Genomic DNA, 11,967 nt, shown 5'->3' on the forward strand with positions numbered 1-11,967 from the left:
ATAATGGTAACTTCTCAAATGTTTAGTCACCATTTTAAAATGCAATGCTCAGTTTACTTATTTTTTTTTATTCTGATGTATTGTACAAAGTTCTAGCAGAGGTCTGTGTAGTCACACACATAAACAATGGGAACAGGTCTTCCAATATCTGCAGGTCATCATGTTTGACTGAGGCCAGTGTTGTTAGGACATGAATGTGAGGAGCCCCAACAGCTGCTCTCTACATAGCCAGATGACCCTCAGAGGCTCAGGTAGTTTCAGCAGGAAAGAAATGGACATGTTTCATACTTGGGAGATACATTTCTTCATAATTTTGATAAAGTCACAGGCAAGTGTATTCTTACTAATGATGGCTTCTATATGACAGAATTTTCATGTCAAGCCACATTGGAAGTTGCAAAAAAATTAACATAAAACTGTGATAAAATTCTGCTCTCTTAGAGAAAACTGTCTTAAGAGTGTGTGCTAAGAATAGGAGAAATTTGATATTTGGATTAAAGTTTTTTCATCATCCAGCAAAGTGCCAGGTCAGACGACTAAGGGGCAGGGCTTCTGGCATCCCTGTTAGCACGTTGGCTTCTGTCCTAGCAGCATAATACTGAATTGTGTGTATAGTTACATTGCTATAACACAGGACACTTTTTAACTTAATACATATAACCTTTGCATTGTCGGCAAAATAAAGGGCATTCTAATAGTATGGAAGTATATGTTTTAAATAATATAAACTACAATCCATGTGTAACATTCACTTGCCAGAATGCAGCTGCAGTATACCCAGTAGATGGAATTACTGTCAGGTGGGTTTCTTATTCTTTTAAAGATCCAGGGAATACACACAACTGGCCTAGAAGAGAAGGGTCCCTGAAGATTTTCCAGAGTTTTAAAAGCCCCAAGGCAGAATTTTCAATGCCAGAAGGTGATTTCTAAGACTATATTATCCCATAAGCATGCCCATGAGGACAAATGGAAACATCGTAAGATAAAAAATTAATATTATAAAAGACAAGGTGAAGATGAAACAGATTCAGACTTTTCTGGCAGGTTTAAATAATTTAAAAAGTATAAAGCACTAGCTTCTAGGATGGGTTAAGCATAACCAGCTGTGAATCATAAGACCTGTGTTTTACTAGTTTAATATTTTGGATGGTAACAATGAAGGAAGTATTTAAAGGGATTCAAGGAGAATAGCCCTGCTTCCCCCAACCCTGCATCTCCCCCACAACACCTGTGCCCCTCAGGGCCACAGCAAATCCACTCCAGACAGTTCTGGAGTGGTGGTGAAGGTGGTAGTGGCAAGGTGCAGCCTGAGGGAGCCAGGCTTCCACAAACCTCTTTACCCCCATGCCCCAGGTGCTGTACCGAGTCCCACAAGGGCTGGGGGTGGGGCCATGGAGCCCAAGGTGGCATTCCAAGGAAGTACTGGAGCCTCAGTGGCAATGCCAACAATAGCCTAAGGGAAGTGATCAGCAGCGTGATGTTGAGCAGCTCCACTTCTTCAGTGATGGCTGCAAATCTCAGAGTGAAGAAAAAGTTGACAAGGCAGACCTATCTCTACTTTCCTTGTTAACTGAATATTCGAGTTCTGTAGATTGTTCACTTTTTTATGCACCATGGTCTACTTATGGTGATGATATGAAGCAGTTTTCTAATTCTCAGATTAATGTGAAGAATAGGATTCGAGGAGAAAGAAATGGTTATGTCAGTGAAACAGACTTTTATGAACTTGTATCTAACATTTTGAAAGAACAAGATAAGTCACAATCATAATTTAGTGATAGGCCCTATTTCTCTGATTTAAAGTCAGTTTGTCAAATGAACACAAGCAGATGTGCAGATCATTATGACCTGTTAACAGAAACTAAAAGGCCAAAAGAGACAGCCATTCCTCAGCAAGTTTTCATACTAGTGAATGAGACAGAATTTGGAAAAGCAACAGCTGCATAATAGCATAATCTCATATCACAACAAAAAATAGTTGAACTGTATTATGGATTTACTGGTTTAGACCTTGAAAAGCAATGAAAGTAACCCTCACGAACTGATTGTAATATTCTGTTATAATATTCAGACAAATGATACAGCTAAGACAACATTCCAATAATACCCATTTATCAAAACCTGTTTTACACCACAAGTTCACCTGGCTGACATCATAAACAAGTCAGAACTTGATACTTACCCTTAAGGGAAAAAATATACTAAAAGGTTTGAATCAGCATTACAGATATCTCTTTCCTAGTTTAATAGATACACTAAAAATTCAGATTATTGTAGATAACCAGAATATGCTCTTCTTAATAAAGTTAAGCTTAGTAAGTGTTCAAATTTTAGTGCCCCCCCCAAAAAAAAATAGCCAATGGCACACCTGATCCTCCAACTATAGAAGCAGATATACAGAAAGTTATTTCAGGTTAAACCAGCAAATCAGAAAAAAAAATGGAAGAGATAATACCTGGTTAGCAACATTTCACATTTTCAAAAACTACACCACATCAGACAGAAAAACATTTTGCAAAGGAAGAAGTATTTAATGTTGACTTTGGCTTAAAATCAGAATATGGACTAAAACCTAATATAGTTTTTCCAGCTAATAATAATTTTGCTAATGTTATGGAAAACCAACAGTTTGTTGAAGCTGAACCCCAGTTTCTGAGTATTCTAAATCAGTGAATTTATTGTACAATTCAGCAACATCTTCAGGAAGTCACAATTTTTTAAAGTATACTTTATTGATTATGCATTTACACTTGTCCCGTTTTTCCCCTTTGCCCATCTCTGCCCTGCACTACCTCCCTCAGGCATTTCCTCCCCTACCCCACCCAGTTCATGTCCATGGGTCATACATATAAATTATTTGGCTTCTTCATTTCCTATACTATTCTTAACCTCCCTCTGTCTATTTTGAACCTACCAATTATGCTTCTTACTGCCTGTACTTTTGCCCCATTGCCCCCCTCCCTCTCCACACTGATAACCCTCCATGTGATCTCCATTTCTATGATTCTGTTTCTGTACTAGTTGTTTGCTTAATTTTTTTAGGTTCAGTTTTTGATAGTTGTGAATTTGTTGTCATTTTACTGTTCATAGTTTTTAAAAAATATATTTTGTTGATTATGCTATCACAGTTGTCCCATTTCCCCCCTTCATTCCCTTCCACCCTGCACACCCCCTCACCCACCATTCCCCCCTTTAGTTCATGTCCATCTGTCATAAGTTCTTTAGCTTCTACATTTCCCATACTATTCTTGCCATCCCTCTGTCTATTTACTATGCACCATCTATGCTACTTATTCTCTGTACCTTCTCCCCCCTTCTCCTTTTCCCACTCCCCTGTTGCTAACCTTCCATGTGATCTCCATTTCTGTGGTTCTGTTCTTGTTCTTGTTGTTTGCTTAGTTTGTTTCTGTTTTTGTTTTAGGTGTGGTTGTTAGTAATTCTGAGTTTGCAGTCACTATGCTATACATGTTTTTTATCTTCTTTTTCTTAGATAAGTTCCTTTAACATTTCATAAAATAAGGGCTTAGTGATGATGAACTCCTTTAACTTGACCTTATCTGAGAAGCACTTTAGATGTCCTTCCATTCTAAATAAAATCTTGAATGTAGGTCCTTGCCTTTCATGACTTCAAATACTTCTTTCCAGCCCCTTCTTGCCTGCAAGGTCTCTTTTGGGAAATCAGCTGACAGTCTTATGGGAATTCCTTTGTAGATAACTGCCTCCTTATCTCCTGCTGCTTCTAGGATTCTCTTTTTATTTTTAATCTTGGTTAATGTAATTATGATGTTCCTTGGTGTGTTTCTTCTTGGGTCCAACTTCTTTGGGACTCTCAGCTTCCTGGACTTCCTGGAAATCTATTTCCTTTGCCAGATTGGGGAAGTACTCCTTTATTATTTGTTCAAATAAGTTTTCCAGTTGTTGCTCTTCCTCTTCCCCTTTTGGTACCCCTATAATTTGGATTTTGGATTGTTTAAAGATTTCCTGGAAGTTTCTAAGCCTCTCCTCATTTTTTTTTTGAATTCCTTTTTCTTCATTCTTTTCTGTTTGGTTGTTTCTTTCTTCCTTGTGGTCCACTCCATTGATCTGAGTTCCAGTTTTCTTCCCATCACCATTGGTTCCCTGTGCATTTTCCTTCATTTCACTTAGTGTAACCTTCATTTTTTTCATCTAACTTGAAACCAAATTCAACCAATTCTGTGAGCATCCTGATCACCAGTGCTTTGAACTATGCATGTGATAGGTTGGCTATCTCTTTGTCACTTAGTTGTATTTGCTCTAGAGCTTTGATCTGTTCTTCCATTTGGGCCATTGTTTTTTGTCTTGTCTTGCCTGTTAAGTATAAGGGGTGGAGCCTTAGGTGTTCACCAGGGCAGGTCAACCCAGTTGCTGGGTTGTGACTCTGTATGTGGGGGCGGAGTCAGAGAGGGAACAATGGTGCTTGCTCCATTTTCTCTCAGATCTCAGTTCCTTCTGCCACTTCCCCCAAGCAAACTGGGCATTTCTGGTGCTGATTCCTGTGTGAGTGAGTTTGTATACATTATAGGGCCCTGTGGGTCTCTCCGACAAACTCTCCTGTGAGGCTGGGTGTTTCTCCCTGCACCTCAACACCCACAGGTGTTTTCAATCGGTGTTGTGAGGCTTTATTTCTTGGCACTGGGACCCTGGGTTGTGCAGTCTGTCATGCTGCCAGTTTTCATTTGGTTTATCTGCACTCGAATGTGGGACCACCTGGTCAGCCACCTTGCAAGCAGTGCCTTCTTTCACAATCACCACCCCGTGCCTGCAGTCTGCCAGCTGCTGCCTGCATGCCCAGGGTCCACACACGGTTGTCTTGGGAAACTGAGGTGCCTTTTGTTCCCAGTGCCACCGCTTTTTGTGCTGCAACCCCTCTTTGTCTGGCTGCCCAACTCTGCCCCGCTTACTGGTCTGGTCTGGATAAAAGTGTCTATTTTATCTCCTTGGTTGTCCAACTTGCATACAGTTCTATTTTCTGTCAGTTCTGGTTGTTGTTTTGTTTCTAAATTGTTTTTGTCCTTATTTTGGTTGTGCAAAGAGTCACAGTGTGTCTACATAGGCCTCCATCTTGGCCGAAGTCTGTTCATAGTTTTTGACCTTCTTTTTCTTAGATAAGTCCCTTTAATATTTTCTATAATAAGCGTGTGGTAATAATGAACTCCTTTAACTTGACCTTATCTGAGAAGCACTTTATTTGTCCTTCCATTGTAAATGGTAGCTTTTCTGGATAAAGTAATCTTGGATGTAGGTTTTCATGAGTTGGAATACTTCTTTCCAGCCCCTTCTTATCTGTAAGGTTTCTTTTGAGAAATCAGCTGATAGTCTTATGGGCACTCTTTTGTTGGTAACTCTCTCCTTTTCTCTTGCTGCCTTTTAGATTATCTCCTTATCTTTAATTTTGGGGAATTTAATTATGATGTGTCTGAATGTGTTCCTCCTTGGATTCAACTTCTTTGGGATTCTCTGAGTTTCTTGGACTTGCATGTCTATTTTTTTGACAGATTGGGGAACTTTTTCTTCATTATTTTTTCAAATAAGTTTTCTATTTCTTGCTCGTCCTCTTCTTCTTCTGGCACATCCCTGTGATTCAGATGTTGGAATATTTACAGTTTTCCCAGAGGTTCCTCAGCCTCTCCTTTTTTTTTTTTTCTAATTCTTTTTTCCTCATTCTCTTTCAAATCATTGATGTGAATCCCAGTTTTCTTCTCTTCACTGTTGGTTCCCTGTATATTTTATTTCACTTTTTATAGCCTTCACTTCTTCCTATAGTTTGCATCAGTACTCAGTCATTTCTTTGAGCATCCTCATTACCAGGGTTTTGAACTCTGCATCTGATAAGTTGGCTATCTCCTCATTGCTTATCTCTTTCTCTGGAGTTTTTATCTGTTCTTTCATTTGGACCATATAAATATATATATATATATTGTCTCAGGGCACCTATTATATTGTAAGGGGTTGAGCTTTAGGTATTCACCACAGCAGGGCAACTCATTTTTCTGTGTTTTGGCTCAGTATGTGGGGTAGGGGTCAGAGAGGGAACAATGCTGCTTGCTCAGCTCTCACCCTACTTTAAATCATTTTGCCTGCTTCCCACAAGCAGTTTGCACTCTTTCAGGTGCTTCCTTGGTGCTGATTCCTGGGTAGATGGCTTCTGTATTATCTAGGATCCTGTGGGCCCCTCCAACATACTCTTCAGAGACACTGGGAGTCTCTCCTGCCACTGCAACCCCCATAGATTTTTACAGCCAGAAGTTTTTTTTTTATTCACTCCTAGGTTTTTATTTATTTATGTTTAAATGGAGGAAAAGGGAGGGAGAAAGAAAGGGAGAGGAATATCAGTATGTGGTTGCCTCTTGTGCTCCCCCACACCATACAAGCTGGCCTGCAAACCCAGGCATGTACCCTGACTGGAAATTGAACTAGTGACCCTCTGCTTCACAGCCCAATGCTCAATCCACTGAGCCACACCAGCCAGGGCTATAGTCAGAAGGTTTGAGGCTTTAGTTTCCTTCCCTGGAGCTCTAATTTGTGTGGGCTGTTGTGCTCCCAAGTTGTTCCTCCCAACTAATCTATACATGAATGTGGGACAGCCCAGTCCACCAGCTGTGCCTTGCTTCATGTCTCTCAACCTGGCTTCCCATCTCTGTCCCTCCTTCCAGTCTGGATAAATGTTTATTTTTTAACTCCTTTTTTTTTCAGACTTCCATAAAGCTTGATTTTCTGACAGTTTTTTTTTAAATTGGTTGTTATCATTTTTTGGTTGTGCAAGGAAATTAAGCATATCTACCTACACCTCCATCTTGGCTGGAAGCAGGAGATAACCACCTAGCTATGCTAATTTGGATGAATGGCCACACAAAAAATAACATTTCTATTCCTTATTGAAATCAAGGTAAGTTGATGAAATTAAACAGTCATTTAAGTATAGCTTCAAAAGGTTCTAACTGTCCTTCAGTTTTCCCCCAACTATCATCTACAAATAGCAATTTTGTTTCAGAAGTATTGCCAAGAAAAGCCTTCAGTGTTTTCTAGTTTGATTTCAATTATAATAGTATAGAAAAAAATTCAATGTGTCAATCACGTTGAAGAACTGACAAAAACTGTGGAAGAAAATCTCTTTGAATTGGTTACTGATAAAAAGTAAATAAAGCAGGCAAACAGATTTTATGGTAACTATTTATCCCTGAAGTATTGCATCATTGAAAATCTAAACATAATTTTCAAGCTAAACCCCAGAGTGAACATTGTGATCCTGAGAAAGTTCCAAAGCATTTAGGTGGCTTATCTCAAAATATGTATCAAGATCTGTTGGATTTACACAATTATCTTAACAGCCACAGACAGGGAGGTGGAGACAACAATATTAACAGCCATGTGAATCACACATAGGCATCATACTTTCCTAATTATATAATGAGACATTTAAGGCATAATCAGAATTTTCAGCAACTTGGGTCAAATGAGTTTTTTCTAAGATTCACCCACCCACTTGGCCATTCCAATTGTTCCACTGTTGTATTACTATGAATTGTTTTCTTATGATAACTTAAGCAATTTATACCCCTATGTTAATGCTTTGATGTATGGTAATCATTATTTTCTGGTTTTGTGCCAACTTTTGGATTTTAAAATTATACCACACCAGAGGGAAAAACAGTTTGCAAATTAAAACCTGTAGTGGAGCAGCCAATGAACTTCATAATTGTATAGAAGAGTGCTATGAATAATGGAGAGTTTTAGAAAAGGAGAGAAAAAAAGACTGAATTGGCCCTTGCCAAGAATTTCCCAGGGAAAAATATTTAATACTAACAATACTTCAATTCCAAGGCTGACTTTCAACCCATCTAGAGGTGATCACTTAATTATGGATGAACTGCAGGAACAAGCTAGGTTTGTAACTTTACTAGGAAAATGGAACGTCTTTGAAGTTCTCCCCTTCATGCCAATATCTCTGTTTCTCTTGATAGACACTTGGAATCTATTCACATTGATGAGTCATGTAGAAAGGATGGAATTGTTAATGCTTTGAATCAGCAAAAGCAAGGAGTTCCAAGATGCCAAGATGACAGAGATGCTTTTGCCTTTGCTTCATCAATTAAAGAGATGTGTGTGACTACTCAGAAGGCATGCAGTACTCTGTGGTGTGTACTGCAGATGACCTTGCCAAAAACTGCCAATACCTCAGGCCAAACAGATGTGGTAAAAGTTTTGTGAGCTATAGTAAACTGTAAAAAGAGTCGGTAAAAGCATGAATAGTAGCAAGCCAATGAACCAGAGAGTGCTGGCACTGGGGAAATGCTAGCAGAAAGAACACAAAGCTGATAAGTAAATGTATCAAGTCATGTTCAACAATTTTAATGAACTTGTCAAACTTGAACATTTTAATGTATCATATTTTAGATTTAAAGTTAATACTTTAATGAAGTCTAACTTTGACGTAGAAATCTATTTGGAGTGATTTAAACTAAATCAGATATAGTTTAAAATGAACTGAAAGGTAAATTGGCTACTATAGAAATTCTGAGTAAAGAAAAGTTTAAGTAAATTAAATACTTCCTAACAGCCAAAATACTCCTTAAATCCATTCTGCCGTTCAAATAAAGCATGTGTGAAAATTCTTGAAGATCCATTTAAATCTGCCTTAGTAAGTATAATTCCAAATAATGAATCTAAATGACTTTTACCCAGTTATGGCTACAGTCTAGTAACCAAGATAAGTTTTGGTTGTGATATAAAAGTGCTTTCCTTACAAAACTCATAAATGCTCTGACCAGCATTACTCAGTTGGTTGGGCATTTCCCTGGATAGCAAAATGTTGCTGATTGGATTCCCTGGTCAGGGTATGTGCCTAGGTTGTGGGTTTGGTGTCTGGTCAGCACATGTATAACAGACAACTGAGTGATGTCTGTTTCTCTCACACCAATGTTTCTCTCCCTCTATTTTTCACTCCATTCCCTTCTCTCTAAAAGTAAATTTAAAAAATATTTTAAAAACTCATGAAACACAAATAACAAGCATATGGGCTAGAAGACCTCAACTGGGCTTTTGAAGGATACCCTATGTAGATCATTGTTGAGTGCCACAATTGAAAAGCTTCCATATTTTTTTGTCTTTTTAGTTTTTTTCTTTAATTTAATTATTTTTCAAGTACAGTTTTCTGTCTATGCCATCCCAGCCCACCTTGCCCTGTGCTCCCCACCTCCCTCCTATTTCCACCCGCCTTAGTTGTTGTCCATATGCCCTTTATACTTGTTCCTCTAAATCCTTCCCCTATTTTCCCTGAAATTCCCTCCCCTCTCCCCTCTGGTCACTGTCCACCTGTTCTCTATTTCAGTGCCTTTGTTTTTACTTTGCTTGCTTGTTTGTTTTGTTGTTTAGGTTCCTGTTAAAGGTGAGATCATATGGTATTTGTCTTTCAACACCTGGCTTATTTCACTCAGCATAATGCTTTCCAGTTCCATCCATGCTGTTGCAAAAGGTAGGAGCTCTTTCTTTCTTTCTGCTGCATAGAATTCCATTGTGTAAATGTACCATAATTTTCTGATCCATTCATTTACTGACGGGCACCTAGGTTGCAAAAGCTTCCATATTTAATGTTATCCTTGTGCAAATATGTTTAGGCCAGGGTTTCACTGAAGGGGATCTATCTTGTCATTTGTTAGAGTAAACTAAATATTCTATAAACATGTGCAAACAGCCCTGAATAAATCTAAAACCTAAAGTTTTATTGGTATGACATTAAATTCTTATTGTCCAAATGCCTGTTTTGATGAGTTTGGCTTATAAAGATTTTTGCTAAACTCATGACTTTAGTTCACAAACAGTGCAAAGTCATATGAAGAGAATTATTGCATCTTTGTTAATCTCAACAGTTACTTAGTTTCTTTATCTTAGGGATTTTGTCATGATCTGGTTATAATTTTCACCCAAATTCTTTATTCTCTATTGAGCTAAACTGACTAATGGAAAATAATTCTCACAACATATAATAACACTAATATACTAACTATAGTAAGATTAAGTCAGACAGTCTTTTAATTCCAACAGATGTGCAGTGAAGATGGTCTCAGAATTGTGTATACCTATAATCAACACTGATCTTGAAAAGCAGTATTTCAAGCACATAATTGAAAAACAGGAAGCAACTCCTTGCACTTGTGGGGAGCTTTCCACTTACTAGTTGAGAGACTCTTTTGAGACTGACCTTGTGAGTTGAGAATTATGATGTTTCCTGAGGCTTTCCTAGTCCCCATACATTATTTTCAGCACCACTTGTCTGGGATTGCAGGCAGTCAGGATTCCCTTTGACACCTTCTAAATTATGTCATTGAACAGGGGAAGCTATAAAACATTCTCTCTATTTGGTCTTAGTCACATTTGTGATGTCAGTCTTCAAATGACCTGTATTCAATATCATCATGTTTAAATAATTTTTTTTCTAAACCCCTTTACTAGCATGGTCAATTTTACACTGATGTATTTTGTAAGTGGCATTCTTAAGTACTTGGGCAAGTTAGGACTTGTAGTATGGAATTTTTCTGTCAAGCAATTTTGTCCTTCACAACCTTCTAAAACTCATTTAAGAGGATAATGTTACCCCTGCAAATGTTTGATATTTATAAGCCTATGACAGCCTCTGGTGAAATTTCCATGAGAAAGCCACAGAGGAGAAACTCCTCATTTTCCTCAAAGAAAACAATGTCTCCCAAAGCTCATAGGAGTTATTGGCTAGTATGAGGGCCACCAGAATGAAACCTCTGAGTAAAAAGATAACCTTTCTCTTCCATATGTTTTATCATCCCATTCACTATTTTTTACCAGGTAATCTTTCCATGTATCTTTGTGTGCATGTGTGTTCTCATCTCATTATTATTTTTTTTTTTTACTGATTGACTCATATTAGATAGATACATTGCCAATTATACTTTGGGGATAGAAATCTAATGATTTGACAACTGATGTCAAGAAACATGTGGCAAGAGCTATAACCGTTAACACTGTATTGAGTATGAGATCCGAGAGAAACATCAGAAGAACTCATGGGTTCCTTTCCTCCTAGCCTGAAACCAACAAAATTGTGTTAAGAAACAACTCCCATTGCAGAGACATTAATTACTGCTGCTATTATAGTTTCAATGTATTATTTTAAAAGTAAGTTTCACACATTAGAATGTTACAGGTACTGCAGGTCATATTTAATCAAGTGTATATATTTCCTTAAATACTACAGATGGGAGGGGTTTCCGCTAGTCATTTTAACTTGGACCTCTCTCAGGGGTACAAACAGGAGTCACATGCTATTTGTTCCTCTGTATTCACTTGTAAGCATTTGCTGCATCTTTTCCTCCCTTGACATCTCCCGTTTTCGATTCCCATTTCTTTCGTATGAGCAGCTGCCAAGTTTTTCACCACTTAGTACCTGCTATCCATTGATCTCAACCACTTAAAAAAAAACCTTTTAGTAGTAAAATATACAAAACATAAAATATTTCATTTTAACAAATTTTAATTGGTGGTATTTTAGTGGCATTAATTACATTCACATGTTGTGAGACTCACCACTATATCCAGTACTTTTTCATTACCCCAAATAGAAACTCTATATCCATTAAATAATAATTCCCTATACCAACTTCCATGCATGCTCTGTGCACTTCCATGTTCTGTTCAAACAAATTTTTGTGTATAGCAAAACCTCATTATTTGTGGGGGATAGATTTCAAGACTTCCAGTAGATGTGTGAAACCACAACTAGTATAGAACCCTATATATACTGTTTTTTTCTTATAAATACATACCTATGATAAGATTTAATTTATAAATCAGGCACAGTAAAAAATTGCCAACAATAACTGATAACAAAATAGTACAATTATTACAATATACAGTAATAAAATGCAGGTGAATGTGGGTCTCTCTCACCCTCTCTGATAATCCACCTGATAACTCAGG

General features: G+C 37.8%; 1 pseudogene; it reads left to right on the top strand.

The window, feature by feature from the left end:
- Positions 1-1,391: 1,391 nt before the first annotated feature.
- On the top strand, positions 1,392-8,317 carry LOC119046579 (meiosis-specific coiled-coil domain-containing protein MEIOC-like; annotated as a pseudogene).
- The last annotated feature ends 3,650 nt before the right edge of the window (positions 8,318-11,967 follow it).

This window comes from Artibeus jamaicensis, unplaced genomic scaffold (genome assembly GCF_021234435.1).
Source record: "Artibeus jamaicensis isolate MK-2021 breed Jamaican fruit bat unplaced genomic scaffold, CSHL_Jam_final contig_311, whole genome shotgun sequence".
Lineage (NCBI taxonomy): Eukaryota > Metazoa > Chordata > Mammalia > Chiroptera > Phyllostomidae > Artibeus > Artibeus jamaicensis.